This window comes from Ursus arctos, unplaced genomic scaffold, assembly GCF_023065955.2.
Source record: "Ursus arctos isolate Adak ecotype North America unplaced genomic scaffold, UrsArc2.0 scaffold_9, whole genome shotgun sequence".
NCBI classification, from domain to species: Eukaryota; Metazoa; Chordata; class Mammalia; order Carnivora; family Ursidae; genus Ursus; species Ursus arctos.
In genome coordinates, this window is record NW_026623111.1 from 82,031,341 (window position 1) to 82,046,548 (window position 15,208).

Here is a 15,208-nt window from a genome sequence, read left to right on the forward strand (position 1 = left end):
TTATTAATTATTATTATTTTAAGAAGCAAGAGAGACATTGACTTTGAAATAAAATTATCAAAAGAAAGAACACAAGGTCAAATATATACGTGATGATTGAACTTGTGGTATCTCTCATTGGTGTGGGTCTTGTAGGGCTGCCCGAATGAGAAAGACCAAGGAATTCTATGTGGATAAAAGTGTGCTGTACACAGGGAGTGTTTTATTCCATCATTTGACCTCTCTCTCTGAAGGGAAAATAGAGTGGTGACTGGAGCTTGGTTCTGATTGGAAGGCCTGGGAGGTCAGTGAATCGAAAGAGCAGTGTTCATGCTTACATGGTTCTCAGTGCCCAGTGAGCGAAGTTTGGACACTTGGACTCGGAAGCATTGGTGTTCAGGGAGGATGTTGTCCGAGTTTGCAGCACATCAAATCACTTGGCTGGTCTGCCTATTGGGCCAGTTTCTGCCTTTCTAAGGGCAGCTTGAAAGTGGCTTGTAAACCTAGGACATTTGTGGAGTGTTCTGCATGGGACCACTGTGTGGGCCAGTGTAGACACAACACAGGGAATTCCAGAGCTAATGATGAGCATGTTTGTGAGGCTGGAGTTTGCTTCTCTGTGAGAAGGATTGAGCTGGAGTGGAAAGAAGTCTCTGGGTCTTAGGACTCACTGAGCCGATCCAAGCCTGGCAGGGTGCTGAGATCAGATGTCTGTTTCCCAGGATTTTGGCCAGAGGGATATTTGGGCTCTGGGCAGCATCTCTGCTCAGGTTTCTTGGATGAGCACCTCAGGGAAGAGGAGTAAATGTGTGTGCTCACCTGTCATCGAGGAAGGTTTCTGGTTTCAGGTTTCGTGTACTAGTGAATTCCTCATATGGCTCCCTTACCTGATGGTGTTCAGGGTGCAGGAGGTGGATGGACCCCCTCGTCCCAGGCATCCTGGCTGTGTAAGAGTCCTGGGGCACCTTTTCCCCTGGACTTTGGACCAGGAAATTGGGAGGAGTAGGTGATGAAGCCATCAGTTGATGCCTCAGTTTCTTCCCTGCCAAGATGAACTGGAGATTATAATAAGTGCTATGGAAATATAAAGGAGGAGACAGGACTGGGGGTGCTGAAGGGAAGGTGGGGGTGGTGTTTGGTATTCACATAGGGGTCAGGTGGTACTTCACTAGGAGGGTGATGCTTGAGTCAAGATCTAGGGAAGGTCAGTGATATCACATGAAGAGCATTCTAAACAGAATGGAAAGCATGTGCAAAGGCCCCAGGGAAGGAGCATACCAGGTGCATCCATGAGCTACAAGATGGCCCTGTGACCACGGGCGACAGCTTAGGACTTGCATCATCAAGGTGACAGAGTGTGACAGAAAGCCATAGCAGGGCTGTGACCCCATGGGACCCTGTTTCACTGGGTCATCCTGGCTGCAGGGTTGAGAACAGATGACAGAGGGTTGAGGTTGGGCAAGGGAGGTCAATGATGACTCTTTTCCAGGAACTCAGGCAAGAGATGGGCTCCAGTGTGGTCCAGACAGGCGGCCTTGAAAGGAGTGGTGAGTCCTACGGTGGGTACGTCTTGAAGATGGAGCTCACAGAATTTGCTGACAGCTTAGATATTGAGGATGGGAGAAAGGAGGAACTGGGGTAACTCCCAGCTGTTGTGGGTTGTCCTGAGCGAGGGGAAGGAGAAGGTATCTGGGGGTAGGAGGTAGTTCGCGTTCGGCATGCTGAGGAAGGTGCCTTTCTGGGTGGATCTGCTGAGGTTTGTTTCCAGGAGAAGCTTTCACATCTCCTCCCTCAGCAACGGTGAAGTATAAGTATTCCCCATTTTTTAAAAGTTCATGGGAAGACACTTGGCTTTTTGGAAAGATCTCCGTTATCACCTGGTTTCACTAATGGGAAGAAACCTGAAGAGGATGTTCCTTATGAAAAGAGTTGAACGGTGAGCTTTGCATTCAGCATCTGTTTGGGGAGAAGCACGACAGATGCAGCGTGCACCGTAACCAGCTCCTTCCTGTAAACCACTCTCCGTGTCCAGCCACCAGCGCTTTGAATTCTGTTTGTGAGCATCTGCTGTGCTTTCTCTCCATTTATTTTCGGCATCCATTAGGAATTGTGTCCTGGGTCCTGAGAAATGCCAACAATAAGTAAATTTAGGAGTCTGAGCATGGTCACTAATTTTTCCATATTAATTAATGGTCATTCCTTCTTTACACCCTTTCTGCTCTGAAAGGTTTCCTAGGAGTACTGTACTTTCAAAGAGCTGGGGAACCTGTACCCCATCCTGCGGGGTTCACTTTAGTCTCCATGCTGCACAGAACATTCCATGGCTGTCGGATTTTAACACACAAACCTGTATCTTTGACCACCTTCACCCTTCCCATCCTCCTCTGAATCAGGCACCTACAAATCTATTCTCCAAATCTATGCGTTCAGTAATTTCTTTCCCCATGTTGTATGTACATGTGAGCATCTGTAATTGCCTTTCTGTGTCTGAGTTCTTCAGGAGGGAGCCCCATCAGTCATCTGATAGAACACTTTCATGGATCCCCTGTGAGGCAAGGATGATGCCCGGCCTTGGAGGGGGGCCACAGGTCCGCCCTCAGGATCCATGTCTCCCACTCCAGCCTTTTCAGAATGGACCTCTCACACCAAATCTAGGGTTAGGGGTAAGGCATAGGAGAATGAGAGTTCCAATAGGGTGGATGTGTCCAGAATTTCCACGGTGGGGGCGGGGATTGATGGCATGGGTTGGGGTGAGTGTGAAGCAGTGGGTTTGTGCCCATGAGCCAGTGAATGCAGGGGATCGAGGGAATCAAGTACAGAAGTAATTAGGATTTCTCCCCCTTGACCTCCTTTCTGGAGTCCCAAATAAAACGGTTTCGCTTTGGGTGGCATACTGAGGCCTTAGGTATGACTCAGGCTTCTTCATCTCCGTATCTTTGGAGGCAGACCTCTGGAAGTGGACTACTCAGAATCCAACCTATGATTACTGTCATGGAGGGGAGTATGGAAAGCCCGATTGACCGGCTCTAAACAAACTGACCTGGGGGCTGAGGAGAGTGCCAGTGTCACAGATGAGGGCCTAGAGTTCTGCTGAAAGTGGAGATTCGCTGGGCTTAGGTCAGGTGTTCACTTGGGTTTCTTCTCGCAAAACTTTCTGGAGTCCCAAATGGCATATTTTAGTTCTGTGTGGCAGGCTACTGCCTAACATTGCTCAGTGGTACCTGATCCCTGTGCTTTGGAGTCAGGTGTATGGGAATAAACCTAACAGACCCCAAACTGGAATTAAGGCGTGGATCTAGGGGCATGGCCCTAAAGATCAGCCAGCAGATGTGACCTTCCAGGGGCCAAGAGTAGGGCGTGATTTGGGTTGCATCTGAAACACAGCAGTTGCAGGCAGGGGGGCTTTGAATGTGGGGTTCGTTGGGTTTGGAACAGCTGGGAATTCATAACTTCTGCTCTGCATTCCTTCTGCGGGTCCAAATGGCACAGTTTCCATCTGCATGGCATGCTGATTTGCAGGTATGACTCAGGTTTCCCCAGTCGCTGTGTGTTTGCCTCCTGGAAAGACCTCTTGGAAGCCAACGGAACATTTGGCTTAGGGCTCAGGAGCCTGGGAGGGACCATCTCCTGGTTTTGAGCTCACCATTGCTGTGTCCTGATTTGAGTAGGTGGGTTGTGGAGAAGGGAAGGCTCAGGGTTTTGGTCCAAGGGGACCCTGAATGCGGGAGCCAGCTAGAATTGATTCAGTGGGATATGCAGATTTTTCAGCCCCCGAATACCTCTGCATCCCAGATGGTACGTTTTCTTTCTGGCATGCTGAGGCCTCAGATAGGGCTCAGGTTTCCCAAATCCCTATATCTTTGTGCCATCTCTCTAGGAGTGGACCCCTGAGTACCCAAGCTATGGTGAGTGTCACGCCCTAGGAGGCTGCAAAGCCCAATCGACTGGCTCTGCCACCCTGTTGAGGCTCAGGAGAGTGGGCTGGAGAGACTGTCGGCACAGTGTTTAGGGGTCAGGAATCCACTGGAAGTGATTTTCTCTTTGCTTTGGTCAGGTGTTCCCTGAGGTTTCTCCTTGTCAGAGTGCTTTCTGGAGTCCCAGATGACAACCTTTCCTTCTGTGTGGCAGGCTTTGTGTCCTGACATTGCTCAGCAGTCCCCATTCCCTGGTCCTTGGAGCTAGATGTCTCGGAATGGACCTCACACTACTCAACGTGTAGTAAGGGCATGAGTCTAGGTGTATGGCTGTTCAGATGAGCCATCCGATGTGAGATTCCAGGGGCCTAAGAGGAGGGTGTGCTTTGGGTTGAATGTCAGACACAGGAGTTGCCCACAGGGGGTCTGTGGAAGTGGTGTCTCGCTGGGATTGGATCAGGTAGGCATTCTTATTTCTCTTCCTCTGCAGGTCCAAATGGTACGGTTTCCCTCTCTGTGGCATGCTGATTCACCAATGTGGCTCAGGTTTCCCCAGTCCCTGTGTGTTTGGTGCTTGGCTCCTGGAATGGTCTCTGGGAACCCAACGGAGCATTTGGCTTAGGGCTCAGGAGCATGGGAAAGACCATATCTTGGTTTTGAACTCAGCATTGCCGTGTCCTGATTTGAGTAGGTGGGTTGTGGAGAAAGGAAGGCTCAGGGTTTTCATCCAAGGGTCTCCTGAATGCGGGAGCTGGACGGGATTGACTGTGTGGGATATGCAGATTTCTCCTGCTCCTAATAGCCTCTAGAGTCCCAGATGGCACTCTTTCTTTCTGTGTGGCATGCTTTGGCCCCAATCGGGCTCAGGCTTCCCCAATACCTATATCTTTGTGCTGTGTCTCTAGGAGTGAAACCCTGAGAACCCAACCTAATGTTAATGTCAGGCCCTAGGAGGATGGAAATCTCAATCGGCTGGCTCTGCGACCCTATCGGGGCTGAGGAGAGTGGGTTGGGGAGACTGTCGGCACAGTGTTTTAGGGGCCAGGAATCTGCTGGAATTGGTTTCGTCTGGGCTTGGGTCAGGTGTTCCCTGAGGTTTCTCCGTCTCGGAGTGCTTTCTGGAGTCCCAAATGGCAGCCATGTATAGTGTTGTGTCTTTCCTTGTATAGTGTTGTGTCTCAGAGATAAGTGTTTTTCATTTTCATCAGGCGTCCGTGACCAATTTGATGAATGCTTCCATATTCATGAATGATGATATTATGGGTAAGTGGGTTCCTGTACAATGTTCTTTCTTACCTATAAGTTTATGGCACTTTGGTTAGGTTGCTGCAATCACTTATGATAGGGAGTCCACATAAACCAAAGATATTGTATGTTGTAAGATGGTTTCTGTACACAGTTGTTTCTCAGTTATATGTTCGGAGGGCTTACCCAATGGAACCATAACCACCTTGATTCATGCTTCCATCTTCAGAAGGCTGATGTGATTTGAAGGGCATTATCCTCACACCATTGTTTCTTAGCTATAAGTATGGGAAAATTTCCCTAGGCCCACACACACAATGTTGAATAGGCATCAGTATTGATTAGGCTGATGTTAGTTGAAGGTGTTTTCCTGTACACGCTGGTTCATTACCAATAAGGATGGGGAATAGTCCTCAAGATTCAAGAAACTATTCATTAATGCTTCCATATTCATGAAAGATGCTGTTAATTGTTAATGTTATTCTGTAAAGTGGTATTGTCAAGGGATAGGTATGTGGTCCTTTTCTTCTGATTCTACCTCCTCCTTGGTTCATGTTTCCATATTCATGAATGGTGATGTTCATTGTAAGGGGTTCTATCCTCTACATGGTTTTTTCTTAGATATATGTATGCGGTTTGGTGATTCATACACCCCCTATTTTCTGAAGGATTGTATAATCATGAGGGTGATTTTAGCTGAGGGCAGTCCCTATACACTGTTGTTTCTTACAGATATGTACTTAGACCTTTCCTAAAGCTTCGACAACCACTTTGAGTCATGCTTCCCTATTTCTAATCAGTGATATTATTGGTAGACGTTATCCTGACACTGTTGTTTCCTAGAGAGAAGGGTGTGGTAATTTCCCTAGGACTGCAACACAATTTTGCGAAGGGATCCCTATGCAGGAGGTTGCTTTAATTGGAGGACGGTTCAAAGACACTGCTGTCTATTACGTACAAGAATGGGGCACAAATTTCATGTTTCAAGACCACTATGGTAAAATCTTCCTTACTCTTGAAAGATGATATTCATTGGTCTTTCCTTGTATAGTGTTGCGTCTCAGAGATAAGTTTTTGGCACTCTTGTCAGGCTTCCACAACCATTTTGGTTAATGCTTCCATATTCATGAATTTTGATATTAGGGCTAAGTGGGTTCCCGTACACTGTTGTTTCTTACAGATAAGTTTATGGCCTTTTCAATACATTGTCACAACCATTTACGATAAGGATGCCACATTAACCAAAGATATTGTACGTTGTAAGATGGCTCCTGTACACTGTTGTTTCTCAGCTTTATGTTCGTAGGCCTTACCAGAGGGTACCCTAGTGACCTTGACCGATGCTTCCGTCTTCAGGAAGGCTGATGTGACTTGAAAGGCATTATCCTGACACTGTTGTTTCTTAGCTATAATTATGTGGACCTTTCCCTAGGCGTACACACCCAATCTTGAATAGGAATCAGTGTTGAGGAGGCTGATATTAGTTGAAGGTGTTTTCCTGTATACGGTGGTATATTACCAATAAGGTTGGGGCACGGTCCTCAAGATTTACAAACTTTTCATTAGGGGCGCCTGGGTAGCACAGCGGTTAAGCGTCTGCCTTCGGCTCTGGGCGTGATCCTGGCGTTATGGGATCGAGCCCCACATCAGGCTCCTCTGCTATGAGCCTGCTTCTTCCTCTCCCACTCCCCCTACTTGTGTTCCCTCTCTCGCTGGTTGTCTCTATCTCTGTCAAATAAATAAATAAAATCTTTAAAAAATAAAAAATAAAAACTTTTCATTAATGTTTCCATATTCATGAAAGATGATGTTAATTGTTAATGCTATTCTCTAAAGTGGTATTGTCTTGGGATATGTATGTGGTCCTTTCCCTCTAATTCCACCTCCACCTTGGATCATATTTCCATATGCGTGAATGCTGATATCCATTGTAAGGGGTTCTTTCCTGTACACTGTTGTTTCTTAGATATATGTATGCGTGCCTTTGGTGATTCATAACCCCCTATTTTCTTTTTTTTAGTGTTTTTTTAATTATTTTATGTTAGTCACCATACAGTATATCCCTTGTTTTTGATGTAAATTTCAATGATTCATTAGTTGCGTATAACACCCAGTGCACCATAGAATACGTACCCTCCTTAATGCCCATCACCAGCCTCTCCCATCCCCTCACCCCTCACCCCTCTGAAACAATCAGTTTCTATCTCAGAGTCCATTATCTGCCATGCTTTATTCCCCCTTCTCATTACCCCCCCTTTTTATCCCTTTCTTCTCTTACCGATCTTCCTAGTTCTTATGTTCCATAATTGAGAGAAAAAATATGATAATTGTCTTTCTCTGCTTGACTTATTTCACTTAGCATTACCTCCTCCAGTACCGTCCATGTTGCAGCAAATGTTGAGAAATCATTGGTCTTTCCTTGTATACTGTTGTGTCTCAGAGATAAGTTTTTGGCACTTTCGTAAGGCTCCACGACCACGTTGGTGAATGCTTCCATACTCATTATTAATGATGTCAGGGCTAAGTGGGTTCCCGTACACTGTTGTTTCTTACAGATAAATTTTTGGCATTGTAGTTATGTTGCCAGAACCACTTACAAAAAATTGTACGTTGTAATATATTTCCTGTACACTGTGGTTTCTCAGGTATATTTCAGTAGGCTTTTCCTAATGGTACTATAACCACCTAGATTCCTGCTTCCATCTTCAGGAAGGCTGATGTAACTTGAAGGGCATTATCCTGACACCGTTGTTTCTTAGCTATAAGTATGTGGACCTTTACCTAGGCCTACAGAGCCAAAATTGAATCGGGATCAGTGTTGAGGAGGCTGATGTGAGTTGAAGGTGTCTTCCTGTACACAGTGGTTCATTAGCAATAAGGATTGGGCAGAGTCCCCGAGATTCCAGAACCTTTTCATTAATTCTTCCTTACTTGTGAAGGATTATGTTCATTGGTCTTTCCTTGTATAGTGTTGTGTCTCAGAGATAAGTGTTTGGCACTTTAGTCAGGCTTCCACGTCCAATTTGGTTACTGCTTCCATATTCACGAAGGATGATGTTAGGGCTAAGCGGGTTCCTGTACACTGTTGTTTCATATAAAAAAGCTTAAGGATTTTCTTTACGATGCCACAACCACTTACGATAGAGATTCCACATTAACCAAAGATACTGTATGTTGTAAGAGGGTTCCTGTACACTGTTTTTTCTCAGCTTTATGTTCGTAGGCCTTTCCTAACGGTACCATAACCACTTTGATTCCTCCTTCCATCTTCAGGAAGTCTGATGTGACTTGAAGGGAATTATCCTGACACCGTTGTTTCTTATCTCTAAGTATGTGGACATTTCCCTAGGCCAACACACCCAGTGTTGAGTTGGGATCACTATTGAGGAGGTTGATATGAGTTGAAGGTGTTTTCCTGTACATGGTGGTTTATTACCTAAAGGATGGGGCAAAGTCTTGGTAATTCCAGAACCTTTTCATTCATGCTTCCATAATCATGAAAGATGGTGTTCATTGGTCTTTCCTTGTATAGTGTTGTCTCTCAGAGATACGTGTTTTGCACTTTCGTAGGCTTCCACGACCATTTTCGTTAATGCTTCCATGTTCACGAATGATGGTGTTAGGGCTAATTTGTTCTTGTACACTGTTGTTTCTTACAGATTAGTTTATGGCATGTTCTTTACGTTGCCACAACCACTTACGATAGGGATTCTACACTGAGCAAAGATACTGTACGTTATTTGTTATTTTTTTTACTTTAATTTCTGCCAGATTTGGTCTCATTTCTGCCCTTAGAGATTCTATATTCTCATCAATATTTTCGTTAATACTTTTTCAAGTCTACACACCATCTTCACCTTTGTTACTCTGAATTCCATTTCTGATAATTTGGTTATGTCCATATCCATTAGTTCTGTGGCAGAAGCCACAGACTCATTTTCTTTTCTTTGCTGGGGCGGATTTCTCCTTCTAGACATTCTAATGAGAAGTTGTGGGTTTGTCCAGAGCCCAAATTATTGACTGGGACCCAGGCCATGAGCCCTTGTTTTATGGGGATCTTAGGGATGTGGGCTTCTTGATTTTTCAGCCTGCCTTCTGGGGGAGGGGCCTGCCAAGCCGATATTAAGGTTAACCCTGTTTGGGTATAGTCTCCGTGTCCCCTGCAAGGGGGGATGGGGATGGGCACAGAGTGATTCAGTATTTCCAGGCTTTTGTTGTCTGGCGGCTTTCCCTGGTGTTTTGCTGTGCCTCTTCTGAGAGCCAGAGCAGCAGTGGCCAAATTTCATCCTCTGTCTCAGAGGGATTGCGGACAGTTCTCCACTGATGTTCTGGCCACTTTAACTCTGTTTCTGTTGGTTCTGCTCAACCCTGCACTGTCCGGGATGTGAGCCCCACACCTGGCATCCCAGCTCTCACCTACAGGGCCAGTGTGTCTCTGTCCTTTGTGTTTCTAACACCGCCAGCCACCAGCGGCCCCTGAATGCTCCAGGAGCATTATGTGTCTCTTTCTTACACACTTTTGCACATGCTTCCGTTTTCATGACAGAGGACTGTGAGATGCCAGATGGTTTCTCTACGGTGTTCCTTCATTGATTCAGTATATGGCACTTTCCTTATGTTTTCTAAGGCACCTGTACAAATGGTTTCATCTTCACCACCGAAGACGTGACTTCAAAGATGGCTTTGGTACAATGTTCTTTCCTAAGATTGGTTCACGTCCCTTTCCTTATGCTTTTATTCCCAATCAGACACATGCTTCCATCATCATGACAGTTTATGGGACTTGGAAAACCCTTTCCATACCCTCTTCTTCCTGAGATTACGTCTATGGCTGTTTCCTTAAGGTTCAACACACGTATTGGTAAACCCTGGTGTTTTCACTGATCAACGTTGCCTTGTCTCTACAAAAACATGGTTCGCTGAATTGACTGATGGCACTTTCCTTTCGTTTTCACACAACCTTTTTGAAGGGCTTTCCTCCTCATGACTGATGTGAGTTGAGAGATGCTTTCTGTGTAGCGTTCTTACGTCATTAAATGAAGGGCATTATCTTGATGCTTGCAGACACCGTTTGGCACAATCCTCCCACTTCATGACACCAGATGTGAGGTGCAAGATGCTTTCACATAGAGTGATCTCTCCTTGAGTAAAGTAGGTGACCCTTTCCCTATGCATTCGTAGACACTTTTTTTTTATAATGATTTTTTATTATGTTAGTCACCATACAGTACATCCCCGCTTTTCGATGTAAGGCTCGATGATTCATTAGTTGTGTATAACACCCAGTGCACCATGCAATATGTGCCCTCCTTACTACCCATCACTGGCCTATCCCATTCCCCCACACCCTCCCCTCTGAAGTCCTCAGTTTGTTTCTCATAGTCCATAGTCTCTCATGTTTCATTCCCCCTTCTGATTACCCCCCCTTTCTTTATCCCTTTCTTCCCCTACTGATCATTCTAGTTCTTATGTTCCATAGATGAGAGAAATCATATGATAGTTGTCTTTCTCTGCTTGACTTATTTCACTTAGCATTATCTCCTCCAGTGCCGTCCATGTTGTAGCAAATGTTGAGAACTCGTTCTTTCTGATTGCTGAGTAATATTCCATTGTATATATGGACCACAACTTCTTAATCCAGTCATCTGTTGAAGGGCATCTCAGCTCCTTCCACGATTTAGCTATTGTGGACATTGCTGCTATGAACATTGGGGTGCATATGGCCCTTCTCTTCACTACGTCTGTATCTTTGGGGTAAACACCCAGTAGTGCAATGGCTGGATCATAGGGAAGCTCAATTTTTAACTTTTTAAGGGACCTCCACACTGTTTTCCAGAGTGGCTGTACCAACTTGCATTCCCACCAACAATGTAGGAGGGATCCCCTTTCTCCACATCCTCTCCAACAATTGTTGTTTCTTGCCTTGTCTATTTTTGCCATTCTAACTGGCGTAAGGTGGTATCTCAGTGAAGTTTTGATTTGAATTTCCTTGATGGCTAATGATTTTGAACATTTTTTCATGTGTCTGTTAGCCATTTGTATGTCTTCATTGGAAAAGTGTCTGTTCATATCTTCTGCCCATTTTTTGATTTATTTGTTTCTCGTGTATTGAGTTTGAGAAGTTCTTTGTAGATCTTGGATACCAGTCCTTTATCTGTAGTGTCATTTGCAAATATATTCTCCCATTCTGTGGGCTGCCTCTTAGTTTTTCTGACTGCTTCCTTGGCTGTGCCGAAACTTTTAATCTTGATGAAGTCCCATGAATTCATTTTATCTTTTGTTTCTCTTGCCTTTGGGGATGTATCATGAAAAAGGTTGCTTTGGACGATGTCGTAGAGGTTGCTGCCTATGTTCTCCTCTAGGATTTTGATGGATTCCTGTCTCACATCGAGGTCTTTCATCCATTTGGAGTTTATTTTTGTGTATGGTGTGAGAGAGTGGTCAAGTTTCATTCTTTTGCATGTGGCTGTCCAATTTTCCCAGCACCATTTATTGAAGAGACTGTCTTTTTCCCACCGGATGTTTTTTCCTGCTTTATCAAATATTAGTTGCCCAAAGAGCTGAGGGTCCATTTCTGGGCTCTCTATTCTGTTCCATTGGTCTATGTGTCTGTTTTTGTGCCAGTACCATGCTGTCTTTGTGATCACAGCTTTGTAGTACAGCTCGAAATCCAGCATTGTGATGCCCCCAGCTTTGTTTTTCCTTTTCAACAGTTACTTGGAGATTCGGAGTCTTTTCTGGTTCCATACAAATTTAAGGACTATTTGTTCCAGTTCTTTGAAAAATGTCCTCGGTATTTTGATCGGGATAGCATTGAAAGTGTAGATTGCTCTGGGTAGCATGGACATTTTAACTATGTTAATTCTTCTGATCCATGAGCATGGAATATCTTTCCATCTTTTTATGTCTTCCTCAATGTCTTTTAAGAATGATTTATAGTTTCTAGAATAAAGGTCCTTTATGTCTCTGGTTAAGTTAATTCCAAGGTAACATATGGTTTTTGGTGCTATTGTAAATGGGATGGATTCCCTAATTTCTCTTTCTTCGTTCTCGTTATTCGTGTACAGAAATGCAACTGATTTCTGAGCATTGATTTTGTATCCCGCCACGTTACTGAATTGCTCTATAACTTCTAATAGTTTGGGAGTGGCTTCTTTTGGGTTTTCCATATAGAGTATCATGTCATCTGCGAAGAGAGACATTTTGACTTCTTCTTTGCCGATTTGAATACCTTTGATCCCTTTTTGTCGTCTGATTGCTGTTGCAAGGACTTCTAGTACTATGTTGAATAATATTGGCGAGAGTGGGCATCCTTGTCGTGTTCCTGATCTTAAGGGAAAGGCTTCCAGCTTTTCCCCATTGAGAATAATATTTGCAGTAGGCTTTTCATAGATGGCTTTTATGAGATTGAGAAATGTACCTTCTATTCCTACACTCTGAAGGGTTTTAATCAGGAAAGGATGCTGTATTTTGTCAAATGCTTTTTCTGCATCGATTGAGAGGATCATATGGTTCCTGAGTCTTTTCTTGTTGATATGATGTATCATGCTGATACACCATATCGATCAATCACGCGCTGATTGATTTGCGAATATTGAACCACGCTTGCATCCCAGGTATGAATCCCACCTGATCGTGGTGGATAATCCTTTTAATGAACTGTTGGATTCTATTAGCAAGTATCTTGTTGAGGATTTTGGCGTCCATATTCATTAGGGAAATCGGTCTGTAATTCTCCTTTTTGAGGGGGTCTTTGCCTGGTTTGGGGATCAAGGTAATATTGGCCTCATAGAATGAGTTTGGTAGCTTTCCTTCTGTTTCTATTTTTGAAATAGCTTTAGGAGAGTAGGTATTATTTCTTCTTTGAAAGTTTGGTAGAATTCCCCAGGAAAACCGTCCGGGCCTGGAGTTTTGTTATTTGGAAGGTTGTTTATCACTGACTCAATTTCTTCATCATTAATTGGCCTGTTTAAGAAATCAGTTTCTTCCTGTTTCAATCTTGATAGTTTATAGGTTTCCAGGAAGGATTCCATCTCTTCCGGATTGCTTAGTTTATTGGCATATAGCTGTTGATAAAAATTTCTAATAATCCTTCCAATTTCAATGGTGTTCATCGTGACCTCTCCTTTTTCATTCATAATTTTAATAATCTGGGTCCTTTCTCTTTTCTTTTGGATGAGCGTTGCCAGTGGTCTGTCAATTTTATTGATTCTCTCAAAGCTTCTAGTCCTGTTGATCTGCTCTACTGTACTTCTGGTTTCTGCTTGATTGATTTCAGCTCTAATTTTGGTCAACTGCTTCCTCGTGCGTGGATTAGGCCTGTCCCTCTGTTGCTGTTCCAGCTTCTTGAGGTGAGAATATAAAAACTGCATTTTAGATTTTTCTATTCTTTTGAGTGAGGCTTGGATGGCTATGTATTTCCCCCTTAGGACTGCCTTTGTAGTATCCCATAGGTTTTGGACTGTTGTATTTTCATTCTCATTGGTCTCCATAAATTGTTTAATTTGATTTTTGATTTCCTGGTTTATCGAGTCATTCCTGAGCAGGATGGTTCTTAGTCTCCAAGTGTTTGAGTTTCTCCCAAATTTGTCCTTGTGGTTGAGTTCCAATTTCAGAGCGTTGTGGTCTGAGAATATGCAGGGGATAATTTCAATCTTTTGGTATCGGCTGAGACCTGTTTTGTGTCCCAGAACATGGTCTATTCTTGAGAATGTTCCATGGGCATTAGAATAGAATGAGTATTCTTTGGTTCTGGGGTGTAGTGTTCTCTATATATCTAAGAGGTCCAACTCGTCGAGTATGGCATTCAAAGCCTTTGATTCTTTGCTTAGTTTTTGCCAGGGTGTTCTGTCTATTTCTGAGAGTGGAGTGTTGAGGTCCTCTACTATTAATGTATTTTATTTATATGTCTCTTTATTCTGGTTAAGAGTTGGCTTGTGTATCTTGCTGCTCCCCTGTTGGGGGCATATATATTTATAATTGTCATATCCACTTGTTGAATACTTCCTTTAAGAATAATATAGTGCCCTTCTGCGTCTCTAACTATAGTCTGTAGTTTAAAATCCAATTTATCTGATATGAGAATTGCTACCCCAGCTTTCTTTTGAGGTCCATTTGCGAGAAAGATGGTACGCCATCCCCTTACTCTCAGTCTGAATGCATCTTTGGGTTCGAAATGAGTCTCTTGTAGACAGAAAATGGATGGGTCATTTCTTTTTATCCAATCTGCAACCCTGTGGCCTGTTAAGGAAGAATTTAAACCATTAATATTAAGACTGAGTACTGAGAGATATGCTTTTAATGCTGCCATGTTGTCAGTAAAGTCTTTGTTTGTATTGGCTGTGACTTTCTGTTTTGTATCACTCTTGGGGCCTTTTTACTTTTATAGAACCCCCCGTAATATCTCCTGTAGGGCTGGTTTCGTGGTCACGAAATTGGTTAGTGACTGTCAATTCTGAAATGTCTTTATTTCTCCATCAATTCTGAATGACAGCCTTGCTGGATAAAGGATCCTTGGCTGCATATTTTTCTCTGAAAGAGCTTTAAAAATGCTCCCCCAACCCTTTCTCTCATTCCAGGTCTGTGTAGACAGGTCTGACGTAATTCTGATGCCTTTGCCTTGGTATGTGAGAAATTTCTTTGCCCTGGCCGCTTTCAATACTGTATCCTTGGATCTAATATTTGCGAAATGCACTGTGACGTGACGTGGCGTAGGTTTGTCGTGGTTGAGCTTGGGAGGTGTCCTCTCTGCCTCTTGGACACGAATGTTTGTTTCCCTTGCTAGATTAGGGAAGTTTTCAGCTACGATTTGTTCAAATATCTCTTCTAGACCTCTGTTTTTCTCCACCCCCTCGGGGATGCCGATGATTCTAACATTGGATCGTTTCGTTGAGTCAGTAATCTCCCGTAGCCAACATTCGTGGGCGTGGATTTTTTTAAGACCATCTTCTATTTTCATTTTTTCTTCTATTAACCCATCCTCCAATTCACTAACCCTTTCCTCTGCTTTGGTGACCCTGGCCGTCAGAGCCTCTAGTTTTGCCTGCATTTGGCTCATAGAATTTTTAATT

General features: G+C 43.8%; 1 long non-coding RNA gene across 2 annotated transcripts in view; it reads left to right on the forward strand.

Moving 5' to 3' along the window:
- The window catches only part of LOC130543249 (uncharacterized), a 59,167-nt gene that overhangs the window by 24,493 nt on the left and 19,466 nt on the right, over positions 1-15,208 (forward strand). For both annotated transcript variants that reach the window (XR_008958454.1, XR_008958453.1), the window contains one exon: positions 1,469-1,538. This is a non-coding gene — a long non-coding RNA (uncharacterized LOC130543249). The remainder of the gene's footprint in view (positions 1-1,468; positions 1,539-15,208) is intronic.